This window comes from Alexandromys fortis, unplaced genomic scaffold (assembly GCF_014885135.2).
Source record: "Alexandromys fortis isolate MF-2015 unplaced genomic scaffold, M_Fortis_MF-2015_v1.1 scaffold_17, whole genome shotgun sequence".
Taxonomy (NCBI): domain Eukaryota; kingdom Metazoa; phylum Chordata; class Mammalia; order Rodentia; family Cricetidae; genus Alexandromys; species Alexandromys fortis.
In genome coordinates this window covers 8,580,310-8,602,563 of record NW_026067896.1, presented here as the reverse complement: position 1 = coordinate 8,602,563, position 22,254 = coordinate 8,580,310, and the positions used below count along the sequence as shown (strand labels likewise).

General features: G+C 40.0%; 1 protein-coding gene across 1 annotated transcript in view; it reads right to left on the bottom strand.

The window, feature by feature from the left end:
• LOC126514224 (nonsense-mediated mRNA decay factor SMG5-like) overlaps positions 1-22,254 on the bottom strand; it is an 84,143-nt gene that overhangs the window by 50,765 nt on the left and 11,124 nt on the right. The window contains exon 3 of the mRNA XM_050162984.1: positions 17,923-18,001. The gene's annotated coding sequence lies outside the window, so the exon portion shown is untranslated. The remainder of the gene's footprint in view (positions 1-17,922; positions 18,002-22,254) is intronic.

Here is a 22,254-nt window from a genome sequence, read left to right as displayed (position 1 = left end):
CTGGGTTGAATATGAGTGACCCCCATGGGCTGATATATTTAAATATTTAGTCATCGCAGAGTGATATGATTTGAAAGTATTAGAAGATGAGGAGGTATGACCTTGCTGTGGGTATAACTTTGTTGGAGGATGTGTATCACTGGAGGTGAACTTTGAGGTTTCAACATCCCAAGGCAGGTCTAGTGTTCTCTCTCTCTCTCTCTCTCTCTCTCTCTCTCTCTCTCTCTCTCTCTCTCTCTCTCTTTCTCTCTCTCTTCAGGACGAATCCATGTGTGCTGCCATGCTCCCTGACCTAATGATAATGGACTAAGCCTCTGTTAATAAAGCCTGCATTAAATGCTTTCTTTCATAAGAGTCTCTTCACAGCAATATAACAGTGACCAAGACACTGCCTCACAAAAAAGATGGAAAATTCAGTTGATGGTAGAGTAAATAAAGATGGAGAAAGCACTGGAGAGGCAGTTGTAAGACAAATTTTAAGAAATATTTTATACTATTACAAGGAAAATCTACTTTATCTTATAGGCAATAATAAAACTATAAGAATCCTCAAGCAGGGCAATTAGATGACTGTATTAACTCTATTAGTAAAATTATAAGTCGATAGTTACAATACACTGTGTATTTTGATTTATGAGTATTGGGATATTGATGTTTTCTATAGCACAATATTTAAGTATTGGATTTAAATTCCTATTGTGCAAAGAACTATTAACTTTAGTTGGCAATTTAGCCTCTTTCTAATTAAGTCAAATTCATCCTCGTTATGTATATGGCTGCTTTGACTCAAAGATTAATTAAGTGAGAAAGTAGATGTAGAGAACTTACCATTTGATACACAGACAGCAATGACTGGTAGCAATTTTGAATGAGAGGCTCATTGTCATTATAATGTACAATATTTCAGGTAACCACTAGTTTACCAGTGCTCAATTGCGGGGCAGGTTTTACCTCAAGATGCATCAAAAATAACAATTGAAAATATATATGCCAAAAGCCCATCTCTAGATTCTAATTCAGCATCCCTTAACAAGGCCCAAGTGTCTGCATTTAGGTTCCAGGATTTTCAGAGGCACAATCACAACCAAGAAGATGTCATAAAACACTGCCTTTAGAGTCACTGGAGTAAGTTTCACTTAAAAAGCTTAGCACCTGAGCTGGAGTTTGTTACCTCTGCACTTCAGCTTCCACCATCATGAGGGAAGAGGAATAGTGTCCTTGTTCAAATGAAACAACATGGCAAGACCTGGCTCACAGCCAGAGGTGATAATACACAGGGCAAATTTCGACGGAGGGAGCCAGGGAAAGCGACCGAAAGTAACCATGGCACTGCTCACAATTCCATCACTCAAGGGGTCAGAAAGGTCATGATGTTGCCACCAGTCAGAAACCAAGACAAGAAGAAAAAAATATATTTATATATCCATGGCTACATGGACTTTCAGAGCAAACAGCTGATGGGTGGGAGGGGAGGCAGAGAAGAACCGGTGGGTCCCAGAGCTGGAAGGCAAGGCAGATGAATCGAAAGGTGAGGCGGGGCGGCAGGAAACAGGTGAGCTGCAAGGAAGGTGAGCAGAAGAACAGGCAGAAGAACCAGCAAAAGGGAGGGCTTGATTCCAAGGCCGTCTTCAAGGGATGCTTCTCACAGACTTCCTGCTCTAGCAGGAGCCAGTCTAGGCCTGTAGGTGGAAGCGAGAAATGCATGAAAATGGAGAAGAGGAAGGCAAAGCAAGCAGGAGCAGCATCAAGTCTCCGGTGAAAAGGCGGACACCCACCAGGACACAAAGCTACCAGGAAACCATAGGTATTGCTCAAACGGAAACTGACAAGCAGGAAATTATGACACATGCCTAAAGTATGTCAACATAATGCATAATTTTAGAAGACAATGGAAGCAGTACTTTCATTCATAGATTCGTCTACTCATCTCAACGAAATGGCAATAATGGAATTCCTCTGATTACTGAGCCCCACGGCCAAGTTCCTAAAGACCATATTTACATAATATGGTCTTACAACAAGGATAAGATACATCTCAGTATGATGCAGGAAGTCTTAAGATATAGTTAATACTGGGTTATCGGAGCAATTCTCACTGGAAGTGAAGCGTTAGCACGGTGGATAGATAGCATGTTCAAGGACAGGATGGTGGGGTCGGAGTAGAATTCTTATGGAGAAGTAATTCCGCAGGACTGTTTTAAATGTTTCATGGTGCAAAAGACTATGGACAAAGGAACACAAATGGCAGGCTTTGTTAAGATGTGGGTTATTAAGGAAAAGGAAGGGACGTGAAGTCGGGTAGAAAGGTGGCAGGAAGGAGTCTGGAAGGAGTAAGCAGGAGGGGAGGAGTGACAGTAACCAAAACACGGTGTATACAATATATTAAACAGTCAAGGAATAAATAATATTCTACAATGGGAAATAAAAGTTTAAAAAGATATGAATGCTAAGGAGTTCACGTAAATTCAAACATACTCATATCATGCAAGTTAGAGTGACAATTCTAGTTAAAAATAAGCTGGTTTAAGCACTTAAGAGCATACAATATAAACAACAAATTTCTGAGTAGAACCCCAGAAACACAGGCAATAAGCCCAAGACTGACAAATGAAATTCCATGAAAGTATAAAGCTTAGGCACAGCAAAAAGAAACTATCAACAGAATAAATGGTCTATAGGATGAGAGGGGAAATTGTCAGCTACACTTCAGACAGGAGGCTAACATTTAGGCATTCTGAAAAGTTGCCAAAATAAAACACCAAACAAGCAAAACATTGAAACAACAAAGGGGCCACCTGTCATAGCGGAAAGTTTTCAAAAGAAAGGTACAAATAGCCAGTGAGTGCTGTCAAAGGTGTCCTATGACTCCAACATCAAACGATGCAAATTAAAACTATCTTAAGAAAGCCACCTCATCCAGTCAGAATGGCCACCATCAAGAAAACAAATGGCAAATGGCAACAAAAGAGATAGGGATATGGGAAACGAGGGACCCTCATTCATTGTGAGTGGCTGCATAAACGTTGCAGTCACTACGCAACTCAATGTCAATGACAAGACATTTTTTCAGAAGGGAGAATTCATTTAGGATGTGAAAGACTTTAGTGAGACTTTGTGACATGTCTGAGTGACCATTCCAAAAAATTCCAGATATTCCCATCATTGGGAATTATATTAAGATCTTACTTAGTTATAATGTTGCTTATTATATCATTTAATATACATGTATGTCTTAAGTAAATATGTAATTAAATCTAATGTGCGCGTACTTACACATTTGTCATTATCAAAGGTTGCAAGTAGGTTCTACTAGAATGTTGATCCTATTGGTCACAGCGACTGCCCAGGGAACTCTGTCAAGGAAGCATGTAAGACCACCTTTGAGCTTAGGAGGACTAGAAATAATTATATCCCCGCTTCTCTGGCAGCTGTCTGCTTTGGATAGGAGGGATGGAGTTCAGTTATTTGCTATCCTACACTTAGAGACTTCATACACTGAAAAACTGGCTAGGTATGCCCTTGCCATTTAAAGGGGTGGTGATTGGCTTCCACGAGAACTGAAAAAATACCCTTGCACATGAAAAATTAGCTTTCTCCGAGGGAGTCTCAGTAGAGGAAAAAACACTCTTAAGGTAAGTCCTGTGCTCAGCAGTAGATGGCCAAAACAAAATGAACTCAACAGCGTCTTTGTCAGCCACATTCAGAGAGTCCGGTTTGACAACTTTGAATAAATGGCTGCCTCCAGAAAGCTGCTGCAATGAGTAGGCATTAGGACAATGTCAAAGGTTTGACTGCCAGTTAACATGCCAGTACGGGCAGGGGAAATGCCATGTAGTTCCACCCCTAGATGAAAAGCTACATACAGGTGTTCAACAGCTGCTGAGAAGAAAATCAATTTCCTCTACAGATGACCTCCTACTCAGGGTGTACAATCTCAAATGATCATCCCTAGACATAGATACATATAAGCAACAATAATTGACAAAGTAGGGTATATACCCATGTGTGTATACATACATATATATGTTATGCATACCTGTGTACATACATGTGTGCATAAAGGAGATATTGTGAATTTGGAAGGAAGGAAGAAGAAGGACAGGAACGACATAGCTACTGTACTAATGTGTGAAACTCTCAAAAATTAAAGTTAAAGAAAAATAATAAAGATTTAGCTTCAATTGAGGCACATGTATTTGTTATATCCACAATTTCAAATGTTCCTTTTATATCCATGCAGTATGTTGTCAAGGAATGATGACCAAAACTGTAGGGAAGCTCTCCACCTGGGTTTCACAGTATAATCAGCACTGTGCCCACTCTGATGAAAAGCATTTCTACCAAGATTTCTATAGGGATGTTTTGTTTGTGAGCTAACAAATAAAGCTTGCCTGAAGATCAGAGTGCAGAGCTAAGACACTAGATAGCCATAGAGGCCAAGCATACACCTTTCATCCCAGCACTTAGGAGACAGAAACAGACAGACATCTGTGAATTCAAGGTCACCCTGGGCTACACGAGATCGAATCTGTTTAAAATAGAAACAGAGCTCACACAAAGGTGAACCCAGCACTTGTGATCACAGGCCTTTAATACCAGTACTAGGAAGTTGAGGACAGGAGGGATATGGCTGGGGAGAGAAAGGAATATAAGATGGGAGGAGATAGGAGCTCAGTGGAGTCTGAGGTTTAGTAGAGAGAGTATTCAGTCTGAGGATTCATAGGGACAGGATTGTCCCATTTGGTCTGAGGATTCCGTAGAGGTAAGAACTAGTGGTTGCTTGCTCTCCTTCTCTGATCTTTCAGCTTTCACCCCCTAAAATCTGACTCCAGGTTTTTATCTTGAGACAATTAGAAGTCATGCTACAGATTTACCTTCTCTTTCCGTTTCTAGTCTGCTTAACCCTCCTCTGGATGGTCTGATCTGGAGCTGCCCGTCAATCAGCACATGTAATCCTTCCCCCTTCTTCGCACGATAGCTTTCAGTCCCAACCCTCACACCCAACCTACCACGCGTTATGTTTTTAACCTTTCAATCTTCTGTATGAAAATTTGGTGATGTTTCCTTCAAGCAGGTGGAATCTATATTGTAGGGATAGGGCTGTTTCACTTTAAAACTAATCGCCCAAATTTCTACTGTATTTTTTTTCTTCTAGCTCCACAATATCTTTAAAGGATTCAAAGGCAGGTCAAGGGGCACAGTATCTGTTGGCTGGGCTGTTGGCAGAGGAAACCAAATTCCTATGGCACAGTCCTGAAAGAACCTAAGTCAAACTGATGAGGGAAATGCAGAACAAACAGCAATTTTAACCCAAAGGTGGGGGTGGGGTGGGGGAGGGATGGGGGGGGCTTACATCCATCCATTAAAAGACAATAGAAGATTAAATTCAAAGGTGGGATCCTGAACAGAAGTTGAGGGGGTGGGCAAAGTGCATACTAATATCTATTAATGTTAAGATTTAAAAGGAAAGAGAGAGGTGGAGGGAGGGAGCTGGAGATGTCAGGGAAGGAGAAAGGGATTTATAAAACTATCTGTGGGTAGAAGTTTAGAGACTATGGTGCTACCCAGAGGAAAGAGGATGAGACAAGGCAGGAACAACCTTTCCTATAGAAGGCTTCCTGCAGGACTACAAATGCAGAGTAAAAGTAAGCGCAAAAANAAAAAAAAAAAAAAAAAAAAAAAAGGCAAGAAACTCTCCTGCCCCCTAGGCATGAAGAACTCTTTAGCCAGCTGTGGTGGATGCCCTTTACCCTTAGTTGATTAGAGGAGGAGCCAACTGTGGGGGCCAGCCATGATAAGCTAAGTCTGGACAGGTCACCCAAAGGAAGTTCTTTACTTCCAACCATTATCACCTGCCAGAGTAGAGCTCAGAGCTCGCCCTCGATAAATTTAATAAGAGGCCTGAGTCTCAGTTTCCCCAGAAGCAGTACCTGGTAGCCCGGAAAGAACCACAAGCTGAGATTACCCAGCCCCCACCCAAGAGCAGACCATTCAAAGGAAATGCCTGGCATTTCAATCACTGTAGATAGAAACACCTGTCAATGCACACTCCCCAGGACACCCCTAGACAAATGTCAGCCAATCAGGGGTCCTGAACCTCAGAGGTCCCTCACCCCCCCCCCACCTTTACTACTATAAAAACCAAATTCTTTTTTTTAATATTTATTTAGTATACGGTGTTAGTTTCCATGTCTGCCTACAGGACAGAAGAGGGCACCAGATCTCATTATAGATGGCTGTGAGCCACCATGTGGTTGCTGGGAATTGAACTCAGGACCTCTGGAAGAACAGTCAGTGTTCTTAACCTCTGAGCCATCTCTCCAGCCCTAAAAACCAAATTCTAACTGAGCTCTGGGCTCTCCGGTTATTCCAATACGTTGGACATGCTGAGAGACCGAGTTTGCAAACTTGCATAAAATAAAGGCTCTTTCCTATTACATACGGGACTTGGTTTCCTTGTTGGCTTGCGGGGTTGTGCGGATTTGGGTATAATACCAACAGCTAGTGCTGAAGAGTTCTAAGAGCTTGGAAGTTCAGGGCAGACTACTTGGAACTGTAATATTTCTGGTGAGAGCAAACATCTTCCTATTGGTCTCTTCAGAATCTCACCTTTCCAGAACGGCAGACAGAGAAGTTGTTGCTTAGTTTTGCATTTGGACTGGTAAGTTAAAATAAAATTTCTCTCCAGTCTCTGGAATCTTTTCAGCCTTTCCTAAAAAGAGCACAAATTCTATCTCTGTTGCATTAGCTATTAAACAAGTTAATTTGTTATTATTGTTTTTGTCCGTGCTATTATCTCCTAAGAACCAGAAAGTAAATGACTGTGTTTGTCCCCAGGTCAGAAATCTGAGCACTTAGACAAACACCTTGCATGGAGGAAGTAGGCAAGGTCATTACCGAACTTGGAAAGGGTGTGCAGCCACACAAGTGTTCTCAGTTGGCTCCTTAGGTGATTCCAAGCAGCCTTTGCTCGAGAGGGGAATTCTTCCAAGGACAGGCTATCCTAAAGGCCAGCTTAGGTTCCTGCTGCTGTTTCCAAGGTTTTACAGAGTACTTCTGCCCCAGCCACCCCCCGGGGCTTCAGTGTAGCCCTGCAAAATAGACACTCATCTCCCGCCCTAGATGGGGCTCCCCCCACTGGCGGGAACTAGAGGCGTTGCAGTGCGACACCCCACCGGGAGCTGAATCTCAAGCCTGAGCTTGTGATCTACACAGGCCCTGGTGACAGCGGCCAGACCTTCTTCGGTTTGAGAGCCCCAGAGAAGAACCCTGGGTGCAATCGATCCTCTGGTAGCCAGCGTCTTTGCGTCCCCACCTACCCGTGCCGAGTCTCTGGTCTCCGGCGTGTGTCCCCACGTGTTCTGAAGCCCCAGGTGCCGCCGCGCTGGCTCCAGAAGCCAAGAGGCCGCGGGGACCGGAGCGCACGGGCTGCCGCCGCACCACGTGTGCTAGCCGGGCTGGCGCGGGCGGAGCGGGCCAGGTCCGGCTCCTCCAGCCCAAGCGCAAACCCGCTGTCACGCGCCGTGTCGCAGGCCGGCGGCCCAGCCCGGTCCCAGCCTCCAGGGTGCGCGGGGACACCTTCTGGCCAGCGCAATGGACACGGTCTGCAAAGGAACCGGTAAGATGCACGCTTTGGTGTCAGTGCCGGTGGGCACCGGAGGGCAACCAATGCCTTGAGTTCAACGAGGACGGCTGATCCCAGAACCACCCCTTTCATTGAAAGAGGTACCTGGGGTGCACTGGACAAACTCAAGGAGGTCATAGGAAATTGGACACAGGGATGCTTTCCACAGAGGGACACTAAGGCAAAAGCAGTCCTGCCTGATTGGTTATTCAAACAGTCTGCCTGGAATCTGCAACAGTCAGGTTGGCTGGCTAGACCAGCAAGTTGGCCATCAGTTTTGGATGTCCTTTGCCTGATGTTTCTCAGAAGCCAGGCTTGGAAATGGCGCCCTTTGAAAGGGGAAGGTTTCTCTAAGAATTCTCTGGGGGATGGATTGCTCCCAAGTCCCCAGCCTTCATGTTGGAGCTTCCTGGGTGATTTTTCATAAAGATATACCGAGGTGAAGAAGATGAATCTAGATTTCATTGCTATGTTGTTGAAAATGGTAGCACAAGCCAAAATGGGTGGTGTCAACAGCTGTAGGTATGGAATGGGATGGGTTGTAGAATGTGTGAGGAGACCTCTAAATCTTCTATTGAAGAAGCCACTTGGGGATGCTTCTCTCCTGGTGTTTTTATCTTCCCCACTGAGGTGGAGACAGATGAGGGACTTGTCTACTGATTGCCAGGGTCCTCTGCAGGGTCTTACTTTGTGGCTACAGAGCATGGGCAACTCTACTGGTGAAAGCCCTTTTCTAGAAAAGAGCCACATTTGAATCCCCTGCAGTTCAGAATCTTGCATCTGAGATTCTGCTGCAGCCCTGCCAGCCCGATTGTTCAATCAGGGGTAGTAGGGGAAAGGATGGTGGGTGTCTTTTTTTACCCCAAAGGGAACCCTTAGGGCAAAAGGACTTAAAGGGCTTTCTCTGCCAAACTTTCTCCGCGTGGCATTTGTCACTTTGAAACTATTATTTGTTACTATAATGCAAATGTGGTTACTTTATTTGACAATGGCGCCATTTAAATAAAAGATCATGTAAAGCAGAGCAGTCAATCACCTTTAATTTGTATTTCATTAGCTTGACGTGAACTTTATAGTTAAAGTCCTTAAGGTAACATCTTCTTAAAACTAAGCAATCAGATATATTAATTGAGGCCACGCTGAAAATATTGGGCCCCGATTTTATATTTCTGTCTATTTATTTGAGTATGCGCACATCCGAGTGTACTTAGGTGCTTGGATCCTGTGTGGAGTTCATGGGACAACTTTTAGGGGTTGATTCTCTTCTCTTATCTTATGGGTTTGGAGGTGAACTGTGTTTATAAATGATTCTCTCTTCAAGAAATCTGGGGCCGGGTGGTGGTGGCGGCGGCGGCGCACGCCTTTAATCCCAGCGCTCAGGAGGCAGAGAAAGACGGAACTTTGTGAGTTCAAGGCCAGCCTGGTCTACAAGAGCTAGTTCCAGGAAAGGCACCAAAAACTATAGAGAAACCCTGTCTCAAAAATAAAAAAAATAAATAAATAAAAAATAAAAAAAATCTGGGTGTATAAATCAAATTTGGATTTTTAAGGTCTAGCCTTTTAAGGAGTTTCTACTTTGAAGACTGGAAGAATCCCCATAATATTCAAAGGCAATCCTAAAGAAATCAGGAAGCTAAATCATTGGTAGTCCTGGAGACTAAGTTCTTCGCATTGCTAGACAAGTCTCTATATATGCTTTCTCCATGGAGAATATGGGACTCCAATACAGGACTCCAAAACTGTCCGTTTTACTGGTGTCCTTAATAATTTCCACCATCACCAAATATGAGCTACTTTATTTACTTAATATTATTTAAACACACTATGTTTTTCATTAGACTTTATCTGTGAAATGAAACCCACAAAATACCAAGTTTTATATGTTATCATTTTTCTACTGTGTAGAAAAATGCATATATAACTTTTAAAGAGTTATCTGGGAATCACCCAAAATCATCTGTGAACCCTCAGTTGTACTCTTGGCACATGGGAAGAGAATGCAAGGTGTGAGCATGCTCTAGGGAGTGAGGAGGGAAGCCCACAGAACAGAAGAGAACTAGAGTCAAGTGTCCTTATTTTGAAATTAACTCAGAACTCACACAATCACAGAATATCTCCTGGCACCCCACCGCAAATTCTCAGTAAGTTATCATGCCGCTCTTTCCAGACGCCTCTCTGAAGTACATATGCCTTCCCACATGCCCCAAGCTGACAGACAGCCTAGGGGCCAGATTCAACCCACAAATCTATTTACTTCATTTTAAAAATCAGGAAGATGTTTACTTAAAAAAAAAAAGGTTGAAATTAAAATTTTTAAAAACTAAAGAGAATTTGCTTTTAGAAATCCAAATTTCTAGTTTCAGAAGGGCTGAGAGGCTTTTCCCAGCAAGGGCTCTCAGGCTTTTCTACAGAGGTTTCCACTTCTAGTCTACTGATGGTACACTGACCACTGAGCTCATGTATCAACTGTCTTAAGCAAACACATCTGAGCTTCGTGACTTATGCCCTAAACCACCTTCCAGATCTACTAATCCCACACTATCTATAGATAAATAAATAAAAGTAAAGTGAGCTAGGTATCAACAAAGGCATTACTTTGAACAAAAGCCAATCTCTAAGCACCAATTTTTCCTTACTAACTGCTCAGAAAACACTTCATGTCAGTTAAATTTTTAAATATTTAAAATATTTAAACGTGATATATAAATACTTACATATTTAAATAAAAATTAGAATGAATTTAAATTTCATACAATTTAATATTAAATTTAATAATTTAAAAGTTTAACCAAAATAAAATATAAAATATATAAAAATATTTACATATTATTTAAAAATTAAAAATGTAAGTCTTAACAGTTTCTAGTGGCCCTTCCTTCTCTAGTGTCTTAAACAGCAAAATTAGATGCTTTCTTTTGACAACTGAGCTTTTGGGCGTGCAGTGGGGATCTTTCCTCTTCTCCAGGGTTCTTTAGAGATGTTCGCAGTGCTGCCGTGATGCTGTTGATTCTGTTCTGCTGACAAAAGATGCCACGCAGAAGCCTGGCTATGATCACCCAGCTGTCAGATGTGCTAAGTGCTACTATCCACCCTAAGCCACTTACAAGCCTGCAGATTTCACCTTGCCAATTGTTTTTGTTTCCTTCAAATATAATTCAAATGAATGTGGTTTTTGTTTCTTTATATATTCGCAAGTCACAGTTAAATAACTTTCTAATCTTCCTAACCTCTGAACTGAAGTCTTCCTGTGTCACGTGTGTCTGAAATCAAAGCTTTGGGATATTCACATTAGTTGTATTAGCCGTAATAATGTTTATTATCATATTTTGCTTGGATATTTAACTAGCTAAACCTCATCGTTGACTGCAATAAATGGTAGTAAAATAAAAGAGTGAGATGGATCTGGCCCTCTAAGTTGAACTGCAAGTGGAATAGAGAAGGAAAAGACAATAAGAAGCGATCTGTTTCTCAAAAAAAAAAAAATCTGAATGTATAAAATAGGAATTTAATCTCAAAAGTGAACAGTTTTTCTTATTCCCCACAGAAAATGATGAACCTTTGACGACCCAACCTAAGACAGTTTCTTGAGTTAAAACCATAAAAATTCACTAACTGTGCACTTCTTTCCCTGGGGGAAAGTAACTTATCTTGTACTATGAACAGAGAATGGGGTAGAGGATAATAATAACCAACCTTCTCCCTACTTTCTTGGTTTAACTTGTGCCCAGGGAAACTCAGTGTGTAATTTCATCAATTTCACACCATTAATACACATTAAACTAACTTTAAAAGCCATGGAGTGATAGTCTGAGTGAGTAGGTGCTATTAAACCTAATGACACCTTTGACGCATTTATTAACATGATGCGTGCCTTTGAAAGGACCATTGTGTTTCCATAAGATAGCGGGGAGTAAACTTTATACTATCTAGGTGAACATCCTCCCATACTCATTTGTCTCTTAGGTATGAAAAAGAAAAAGGTGGATACAATCAGATTATTTCTTTTTTGTAATTGTATCTTTTATATTTTGAGATTATAATGTAATTATATCATTTCTGCCTTCCCTTCCCTCCCTCTAAACCTTCCTGTACACCCTTTCTTGTTCTCTTTCAAATTCATGGCCTTTTTGCAATAGTTTTTGGTGTGTGTGTGTGTGTGTGTGTGTGTGTGTGTACATGTGTATTCCTAAATACATAAATACAAACTTCTCAGTCTGTACAATTTTACTAGTATATATGTTTCAGGGCTGATCATTTACTACTGGATAAGCAATTATTGTCTCTTCCCTAGAGAAGGCTTTCACCCCCTTTCAACATTCCTTACTTGCTTATAGTTCCTTGTGTAAGGTTGAAGATTAGCATGTTTGTTGCTGTGGTCCTTACTCAGCTCATGCTTAGGTAGTCATGTTGATGAGACTTTCTGTGTGTAGCTTTTACCATTCTTAGGAGATACAGTCTCACAACAAACTCCCTGATTCTCTGGCTTTTACAATCATCCCACCCTCTCCTCTGCAATGATTCCTGAAATTCTGTCATCTGGGCTGACAATGCTCCCTCCAAAAGCCAAAGACCACATAGTGAAAACCTCAGCACCAGGCATGATAAGCCCTCTTTTGATTTGTTGATCAGGATTGTTCAAGAAACTCCCCAAACACTAAAGACTATTGCAATTGCCCTTGGTATCCCCTTTGGTGTAGGAAAAGAAAAGTTCCTGTTGTTGAAGACACCATGTACTTGAGATACAGGAAGCAGAGACCTCTGAGCTAGAACTGACCTATAAGTTTCCTACCTGAGGACTAGCTTCCATGGTACCAGAAAGCATCAAGTAAGCTTCCAAAAATAGGGAAGCAGGGCTGGAGAGATGGCTCAGAGGTTAAGAGCACTGGCTGCTCTTCCAGAGGTCCTGAGTTCAATTCCCAGCAACCACATGGTGGCTTACAACTGTCTATGATGAAATCTGGTGCCCTCTTCTGGTGTGCAGGCATACATGCAGACAGAATGCTGTATACATAATAAATAAATAAATCTTTAAAAAAAAAAATAGGGAAGCAACCAACTGTTCTTCCTAACTGCTTATGAGGCTTATGCACCACAACCACCACCCTCATGGCATGATGAACTGAAGGAAGGGTACAGTAGTGACATACATACACTACCTGGAAGTAACCGACAGCTCTCTGATTGAACTTAGAACTCACACAACAAGAAGTAAGTCATGCCTAGTACTGGAAAGCCTAGCCAACTACCGAGGCTAATGAAGTCCTGGATCTTGGAGAAATACCCCCAACCACCAATCTACTAAGCCAGTATAATCCTCCACTACATCCTAAATATGTGTCCTTATACCCAGAGATAAGTCTAGTCCTCACCCCACATCAAGGAAACTTGTCTTTGCAAAAAATTGGAGAATATTAGAAGAAACCATAATCAATCAAAAAGTAGAATTGTGGAATCTAGTCTGAACTGATACATCTTCAAAACAGCTCTTATACCTAAGGCTATTTATTTTCTTAGTACTGAAAATACTTTTATGATACATTCTGATCCTGGTTTCCTCTCCCCTATTTCCAGATCATTCCTACCTCCTCAACCATACAAATCTTTTGTGGTTTGGGGGAGTTTTCTTTTTGTGTCTGTGATTCTTATGCTTTTTCTTTGTTATTGTTTGCTTTTCATTCTGGCTTGTTTGTTTTCATTTGCGTTTTTGTTTTCTGAGTTTATTCCTTAACCCTAACCTAAGTGCATGTTTCTAGTAGCTCCAGCAGGGTCTTGGGAGTTCTGTCCATGGTGCTGAATCGGTCTCTTTCTCTGATACCCAACCTTCCACTACGTGAAAAAGGAAGACTGGTATTTCTCCAAACTAACAACTTTAAAAATATGAATATAAGGCTGGATGGTGTTGATACACGCCTTTAATCCCAGAACTCGGGAGGCAGTGGCAGGCTGAACTCTGAATTCGAGATCAGCCTGGTCTACAGAGTGACTTCCAGGACAGCCAGGGTTACACAGAGAAATCCTGTTCAAAACACAAAGCAAAATAAACAGACNAAAAAAAAAAAAAAAAAAAAAAAAAAAAAAAAAAAAAAAAAAAAAAAAAAAAAAAAAAAAAAAAAAGGATATAAATTGAGAAATTTATGTCTTATACACTTATGTAATTATTATAGGAGAAAATGTGAAAACATTATTAGTTTGTGTATTTGAGGAATTTGGGAGGGAAATAGCAAGTGTTCTACCTTGGTTTTTCATCTTTTAATTCTTACAATTCCTTCCTTTACAAAACTGTAGTATGGCAATAATATTGTTGATCACTAACTTCTGTTCATTTACCAGAAACTTTTTAGTTTATATTTTGAGAGGAGAATACTTTGAGTTTTCTTCATGCAATTTCAAGCAAGGCAAAGTCGTGCACGTTCTAATAATGAACCATAATTTGCATTCCCTTTTACATACCCACAGGACACTAATGACCAGTTTTCAGATTAATTCACTGAGACATATAGTTCTGAAGATAAGAAGCCATAAAAGTTAATAGTTGTTGAACATATATTGAAAATAATGCCACAAGCAGGTCACATCACTACAACAAAACATCAGTGAGGGACTAAGCCATTTTTGTATTTTTTACTGATTTATTATATCTATTCCCTAGTTCAGTTCCTAACATATAGTAAGTGTTCATTTCCTATTAGCTGCATAAATTAGAATCTGAATGATAGGAGAAATACAAAAAGAACAATAATTGGTGGCGCTGATTAGATGATACCAACTCATGTTGCCTTTAGAAAGGAAATGCATTCACCAATTACCAAATTAGAGAATTGATTATTCTGTTTTCTCCAATGTATTAAAATATTAAGAGCAAAAATAAGTGTGTTTTTAATTTGTGTGTATTAAATGCTACATACTTGGTGTGTTTCCTCTATAGTATGTCTTTAATATTTATACAGCTATTATCTTTTTCTTCAAATGTGGGAAGTTAGTCAACTTGCTTAAATAATCCAGCAAATAAATAAGAATTAAAAGTTTTTAATGACTAAGTTTTGGCTTTTAAACAACTATTATCCCCAAATTTCAGCCAACTTTAGCACTTAAGTGCCGTATCATTTTTCATATCACCATCTAAGTTAAAGCTCTTCAAAACTCTACCCCCACCCCGACCAGTTTACAACAAATTTCTCACGCATAAATACTTTTCCTTTTCAAGGTAGCTGGGGCTACCTGGGAAATAGAGAAAAAGAATGACATCATGGAAAAATGAATAACAGCCAGTGCTCTCAGTCAGCAATGTTTCCTGACACTCCAGTAGAGGAATCATTTCCAGCACTGTGTCCTCCCCCACGGTAAATGGTGTCTAGTTACAAACTGAGGAATTGCCCTGCAAAGGGAAATATCTTCTACTTTTCAACAACGCCTATATCACACATTTGAACATATTGACCAATTCTGACTTACACATTAAAATGATTACAGAAACATCACTAATAAAGCTGCCAATTGTTTTTTGGTTTTTTTGTTTGTTTGTTTTTGTTTGTTTGTTTGGTTTGGTTTTTCGAGACAGGGTTTCTTTGTGGTTTTGGAGCCTGTCCTGGAACTAGCTCTTGTAGACCAGGCTGGTCTCCAACTCACAGAGATCTGCCTGCCTCTGCCTCCCGAGTGCTGGTATTAAAGGCGTGAGCCACCACCTTCCGGCTCCTGCCAATTGTTTTTATATTTCCCCAGCATGACTGCTATTTTATGTTGTCCTTTTGAAAGCAGATCTTGCAAATCCAGCACCTCTTTTGCATTGCTAATCATCACTAGCATGCATCCAGAAAATTCACCAATCACCTTAAATCAACTCAAAAATAACAATATTCCCATAAAGAGTGCTGGGAGAAAGAAATCTGTAGAGAAGTTTTAATAAGTATGCAATATTCTTACCATTCATAAATTAGCAACTCTGGCATCCAGTGAAGGGAATCAAAATTGAAACACTAACTAAAGTAAATACTGATAAAAACATTCCATATACTAGTAGTCCCTCTTTATTCCATTGTGAAAGGCAAAAGATGATCCAGGTTTATTTTGTGAAATAATGATAGAGCTATGTATTAGATGAAGTGGCTGATAGGTTATTCATGCACTTATGTGATTGTGTATGTGATTAAATATCCAGACTTATACATGTATGATGATAGCTCCATCACCTCCTCTGAAAGGCTTTTCCTGGACATTGTCCAATTATTTCATGTAAATAGAGGAAAATGAACATTAGTCATATGGACACAGAGAAAGGGGATTTAAGGAAAGAGCTTCAAACTCCTCCTAAAAACTTGAAATCAAATATTAACAACTCGCTTTGGATTTCATGTTAGCACATAAATAATTATAGGGCTAGCTGGGTTTTTTTTTCCTTTTTCATGATGGTAACTTTTTCACAGCATTTTTGATACCATTATGTTGTGCTTTTATCTGTATTTCACTACCCTTCAAAACTGGCTTGATGATTGCTTTTACACACGTGAGTGACAAGTTTTGCACAATGGGAAAAAGAAAATGGTGGGAAAATTCAAAGATCTGTCTTGGCTTTCTTCATGCACATTGAAAATAAACAGAAATGCAACATTTGTCATGTATGTCTCCTCTCAATGAGAACAATCACAAGGTGATAAAAGTTTTCTAGCTATCTGGATTTATATTTATTGTGTGTCTAGTTTTGCTATAATACAAGGAAAAACTCTTCTCCTAGGCCTTACTTGCTCAGTCAGAGTCCTTCAGCTGGAAACTTTGTCAGAAGATATCAGTGTTTTCTGAGCATGCAGAAATGCAAATGGAAATTTATCATTAGCATTCTACCTAGGACAAGGAAGTACCAGAAGGCACCCTACATCGGACAGGTGTCTCTCCTTTCCAATTAGTGGGTTGACATAGCCCCTTGACTTGATTTCTTTTAAATAAGTCTCCATCCCTTGCCCCAGAATTAAAACTTTGTTTTTTGATACAGGATTTCACTCTGTACTCCCAATTGGTCTAGAACTTCACTAAGCAGTCCAGGCCGGACTTGAACTCCCAGAGATCCCCTTGCCCCTCCCTCCCTCCCGAGTACTGAAATTAAAGGCGTCCACCACCACACCTGACAGGTAAAGAAATTATTTTGATAACTTCTCCTTTTTAATAGATGAGTTTGCTTATGATCATGAGCGAGGAATATTTGTTTTGATAAGGGCTATTTTCTTATCAAAGATTTGTCATCAGACGGGTGGTGGTGTGTGCCTTTAATCCCAGCACTCAGGAGGTAGGGGAAGGTGGATCTCTGTGAGTTCGAGACTACCCTGGTCTACAGGAGTTGGTTCGAGGGCAGGCTTCAAAACTACATCATAAAAGATGTATATTTGTGTTTTGATCACAGTTATATTACAATTACTATTCTTTTCTTTGTCTTCCTTAAGCATTGGTCTGTACCTTTGAACTGAAAACATGGTGGTGATGATGAATGCCCATCAGTTACTAAGGGTTAAAGTACCTTATTGCATCGCATACAGGGACCTCCCAGTTCAAAGGCATAGCTAGGATTAAAGGCCAACCAACATTACTTGCATAAACACAATTCTAATAAAACAACAGAGATATGGTTAAGCTAACAAATAAATGTCCAATTAGAAACTCTGAAGTTAATTAAAGTATTCTTCCATGTTCTAAATGATATTGGCAGGCTGCCTGGCATTTTCCTTGAACAAACAGAAGAAAGCTACAGAGAAGAAAGGATCAACCAAAAATAGCTTATCTTGAGATAAGTAGGCTTATATTTCTCAACTTACACTACAGGCATTAAAACATACAGCATCTGTGTAAAACTGACATGATATTAAATCAGAAGAAACAATGTCCTGTTGAAATTCAATGCTTTGATATACTTTGCATGACACTATATATAAATGTAATTCATTCAATCAGATTTTATGGTTATCTATGTCAGAGTCAATAAATATTTTCAATTTCAGAGATCGGTTGCGTTGTAGAACTAAATACACCAGAGAAGCAAGCCTGAATTCCCACTGTCTAGTAACATTTTTTTCTGTTTTCAGTGTCTCTCCTTTTATAGGCAAGTAAGTGTCTGACATGTGGATAACTTTTAGTCCATTTGAACTTAATACTTAATATAAGCAAATTAAACACACATATTTACTAGTATTTATAAAGTACCATAATAAAAGTTGAGAAATTTTTCAAATTATAAGTTCCTGAGGTTGAGTTACTGGCACAGATTTTTTCCACTATTGATCTTCTCTTGGATTATAGGTTTGGAAAGGAATATTTACCATTCAGCGTTGCCTCTCCTCAGTCTGAATCATTTTCATCTTGTAGTCTTCTAAAACATTCATCTTTGGCAGAAATAGCCTGAAAGAGAAGGATATTAGTTTGCTATTTTTAAATTTTACCATGAAAATTAGGGGCTTTGCTTTTTCTTATCTTGGGAAATTACAGGGTGATGCTCATCTCAAAACCAGAGCTTGTCTTCTGTTCTTCTAGTGTGCTTATGTACAGACAAAATCAGTCCAATTACATTGTATTCTGGGGTTATACTTTAGAGAAAGCATGTTAGGACAGAGAAAATATTGATAGTATAAAAATCTTTAAATTGCCCATTAAGTTCACCACAGTCAGTTTTCTTATGAAATTAGAAAAGATTGTTTTTTCTTTAAATACAAGATAATATTGGTGGCTTTTAACTAGAGCCCTAATATTCAAACTGGCTCTGTAAAAGCTTGAAATACGGGGTTTGGTGAGGTGGGAGAACCAAGGACATAACTCATGACCAGCACAAGCTGGAAAGTGTCTCTGCTATTAAACATCTATGTCTGTTTCCATCTCCACTGTCTCTTCATCCCTCTCCCCATCTTCTTACAACTTGAACAGCTGTTTAATGTCTCTTCCTCCTCCTCCTCCTCCTCCTCCTCCTCTTTTCCTTCCTTCTGATCCTCTCTCTCTCTCTCTCTCTCTCTCTCTCTCTCTCTGTCTCTCTCTATCTCTCTCTCTCTCTCTCTCTCTCTCTCTCTCTCTCTCTCTCTCTCTCTCTCTCTCTCTCTCTTTGAAAAAATTCTGCTGCTTTGCCAAAAATCCCATTAGCCTCCTTAAATTCAAAAGCCTGTGGAATCAGGCCAGCTCTCACTCAGAGTCTCTTGGGAATCAGGAAAACTTCCAGAATGAATTTAAACTTTGTCATTAAAGATGTATAGGATGAACTTTATTTTTGCTGGAGTCACCATTTTCTGCAAGCAGTTCCAACACTTGGAGCTTCTTTTTCCTCATCAGATGTAGGCTGCAATACTCACCTCAAGCAATCTTGCAGTGTTAGATGGGTGAAGACTTGTTTAGCCTAGCATAATTTTCATCAACAAATGACAGTGTCACTATCAGTATTTAGAACAATGATTATTAATGGCTTTCGTCAAAGCAAACAAGCAGGGTTGAGGAAGCTTGTTTACTTTGTATACATTGTACACCCTTGAAATATATCTAAAAAAGTTAAAGCAACATGCTACATATTCTCAGCTTCTGCGCTATGAAATAATTGATTTTATATTGAAGCTGACACCTTCATAGGTATACCAAACTCTATCCAGTCTAGCCTCCACTATATTGTCATTTCCTTGTCCTTTACTGCATTTATCAACTTATTCTGTCATCCAAAAAATTACAAGCAGAATGAATAGATATACTTCTTTTCTGTATTAACACTATTGTTTTATTAGCTATCTCAATTTTTTATGTGACAGGAAATAGATGTGCTAAAATGTTTGATTTGGGCTTATTTTAAGGGAAGAAAGAAAGAAATGCAAGTTTCCCTTTGAGATTTTGTTCCATATTTTATGGGGGTAGAGAGGTTTGTGCTATTATTTAAGACATGGATTATCAAAATGTCTTACAGTGCTTCCAAGTTAATAGTAGCGACATAATCATTGTATTTATTTAGGGAGTGCTGATCATTGTAAATCACTTCCAGTAAACACCCTTGAAATAACACCCGAGAAAATTTTAAGTAGCTACATCTTCTCAATCTCTGTTGTATGTGATAATTGATTTGATGTGAAAGTTGAAATTCTCGTATGTAAACCAATTCCCGATAAAATTTAATTTATCATTAAATTAGAAGACAAGGTAAAAGGGAGCACTGAGATTGAGAAGGTGGGACAGAAGAAAAAGAACGCTCTGTGGATCCAGTGCATTTTCCAAAGTCTCTGAGCTCTTAGAAGTACGCTCTATGTATAACCGAATTAGTTAACTTGACCCTGATATTGAAGTAAATGCTTTATTTTAAATGTCTAATTTTTAGGCTCTGAATAAAGCTTCTCTTCAGTTGAGGAGAATTTTGTTTCCTGGGGGACATTGGATGATTTGGAGGCATCTTTGACTTGTCGGTATTTGAGTTGTGAGAAGGTGGTTGATAATGAGTAGAATTTGGAACGGCTCCTAATCGTCCTCCAGAGTGGAGAACTGCCTCACAACAGGTTTTATCCAGCTCAGTGGGTCTATCGAGCTGAGATTCAGAACCCAGGAGTGAAGCATGGACTTTCAAAGAACGTGTTGAGCTGCTGGATTTCCCACTCCCAAAGCCTGCTCCGTCCCTGTGGGCGCCCCGCTCTCCACTCAGGGGCAAGGCGGTGGCATCGGTATTCATCTTTTATCTTAAAACAGTTGCTCGCGCCTCCTGTTTACAGAGTGTGCCATGGTGACTTGGTTTTTAGTGGGAATTTAATGTGCTTTGGGAACTTAGCGAGAAATATGCGGACTCTCGGTAAAAAGAATTTGAAGAAAAGTTGAACAGCAGGCACTTTCTCCCTCCAACTCCAAATGCCTTTAGTGGATCCAAAATTGGAAGTGTGAATAAAACTACTGTGTATTTTAAAAAGATGTATTTGGGAAGCATTGGCACAGCGCCTTCAGCACATGAAATCTTCAGTGCTACTGATCACTTATTTAGAAACGGGATGAAGTGTGAAGAAACTGCACCAGCAGGAGGAATCAGTTAAAATTTTTAAAAAGTAAAAAATAGTCTCATAGAGTATGTGCATGGTGACAAGTCAGCTGACACGGGGAACACTCTGACTCACGGTTGCAAAGCCGCAACTTTTCTTACCGCCTTTCATAAGTCAACAGGTGTTGGAGCAATGAGACGCCCCCCCCCCCCCATCCTGAATTTCTTGTAATCCCCTGTTCTGAGTGCCTACAGCTGCTCTGAGCACGAGACCTTCAGGAGTTCCTGCTGGCAGGAGAGTGGTTTCTGGTGGGTTTGGCTGGGGCGTGGCTATCTGTATATAATCTGCCCCTGAACACAATAAAGGGGGCATTCTTGGAAAATTCAAGGATTCGCTGTCTCTCTGTCTGTGTGTGTTTGTGTATTTTAACCTCCAGCCCCTCGCCGGAAGCTCAGTAACTGGGTGCCAGAGGCCAGAGCACAGAATGCAGACACGGGGGCGCGGGGCGCGGCAAACAGGGAATTTTCCATTCATTTGTTTGCATTAATTAGATGATTTGGAGAGGGGGATTGAACTTGTCACCTTGAAACTAATTTGTCTCTTTTAAATCCACTCAAAATAAGAAGCATAAATTCCTCCAAACCCACAAAACAAAGACCTCTACCCATTTAAAACCTTTGGTGAAGCTGATGGTGATGATGCACCCCTTTAATCCCAACACTCGAGGCAGAGCCAGGCAGATCTCTGAGTTCAAGGCCAGCGTGATCTAGAAAGTTCCAGGACAGCCAAGGCTGTAACACAGAAAACCCTGTCTCGAAAATCCAAAAAACCAAAAAACAAAAAGATAAATAAAATAAAACTTTTGGTCATGGTAAAGTCGATTAGAAAACTCTACAAATTGATCCTCCTTCCTCCAACTGATCACTGCTAACACATGGAGAGGGATTTCCAGCATGCTAACAAGCCACATGCTCACTGAAAGCTTGACATGTTCTGAATCCCGTTTTGAAGTATTGGCTCCCCAAAATTTCTCGTTGATGTTTATATTGATTATGCACTGAAATGAAATTTTTGAGTTAAATTAAAATACATACTACAATTAATTTTTTTACGTTGGAGTATCTCTTTCTACATATGATACAAGACTGAATGCCAAACGATACAGTTGGGAAGCGGTGTAAGGTGCCATTTGTCAGCAAACATCCCTTTTCTTTGGATTAGAGCCATTATACAAATCAGTAATTTACTTAAATTTTCAATCTTTTTTCTTAATTATTGATAGAAATGTGATTTATGGAGGCCAGAAAACACCATCGTTAGCACTGTGCATAATGAGTAATTAATTGCCTATCAAATTAAGTTAGGGAACCGTATTACAGTCTTTTTAGTTTCATTAATGATACTATTGACGCTGTTTGGGCTATGTGTTAACCATTTGGTTCTTGCTACTATCTAATACTTTTTTGCTACTGTGTGTGTGTAAACGTCTCTGCACATGTGTGGGCATGCATGTGTAGTCCAGAAGAGGACCTCAGGTGCCATCTTCAGAAATGATGCCTGCCATCCCTAATACAGCATTTCTCATTGTCCCAGAGCTCACCAATTAGCCTAGCCTAATTGGTCAATGGGATGAGGGAAATATATTCTCATTTGAGACATAAAAAATAAACATCG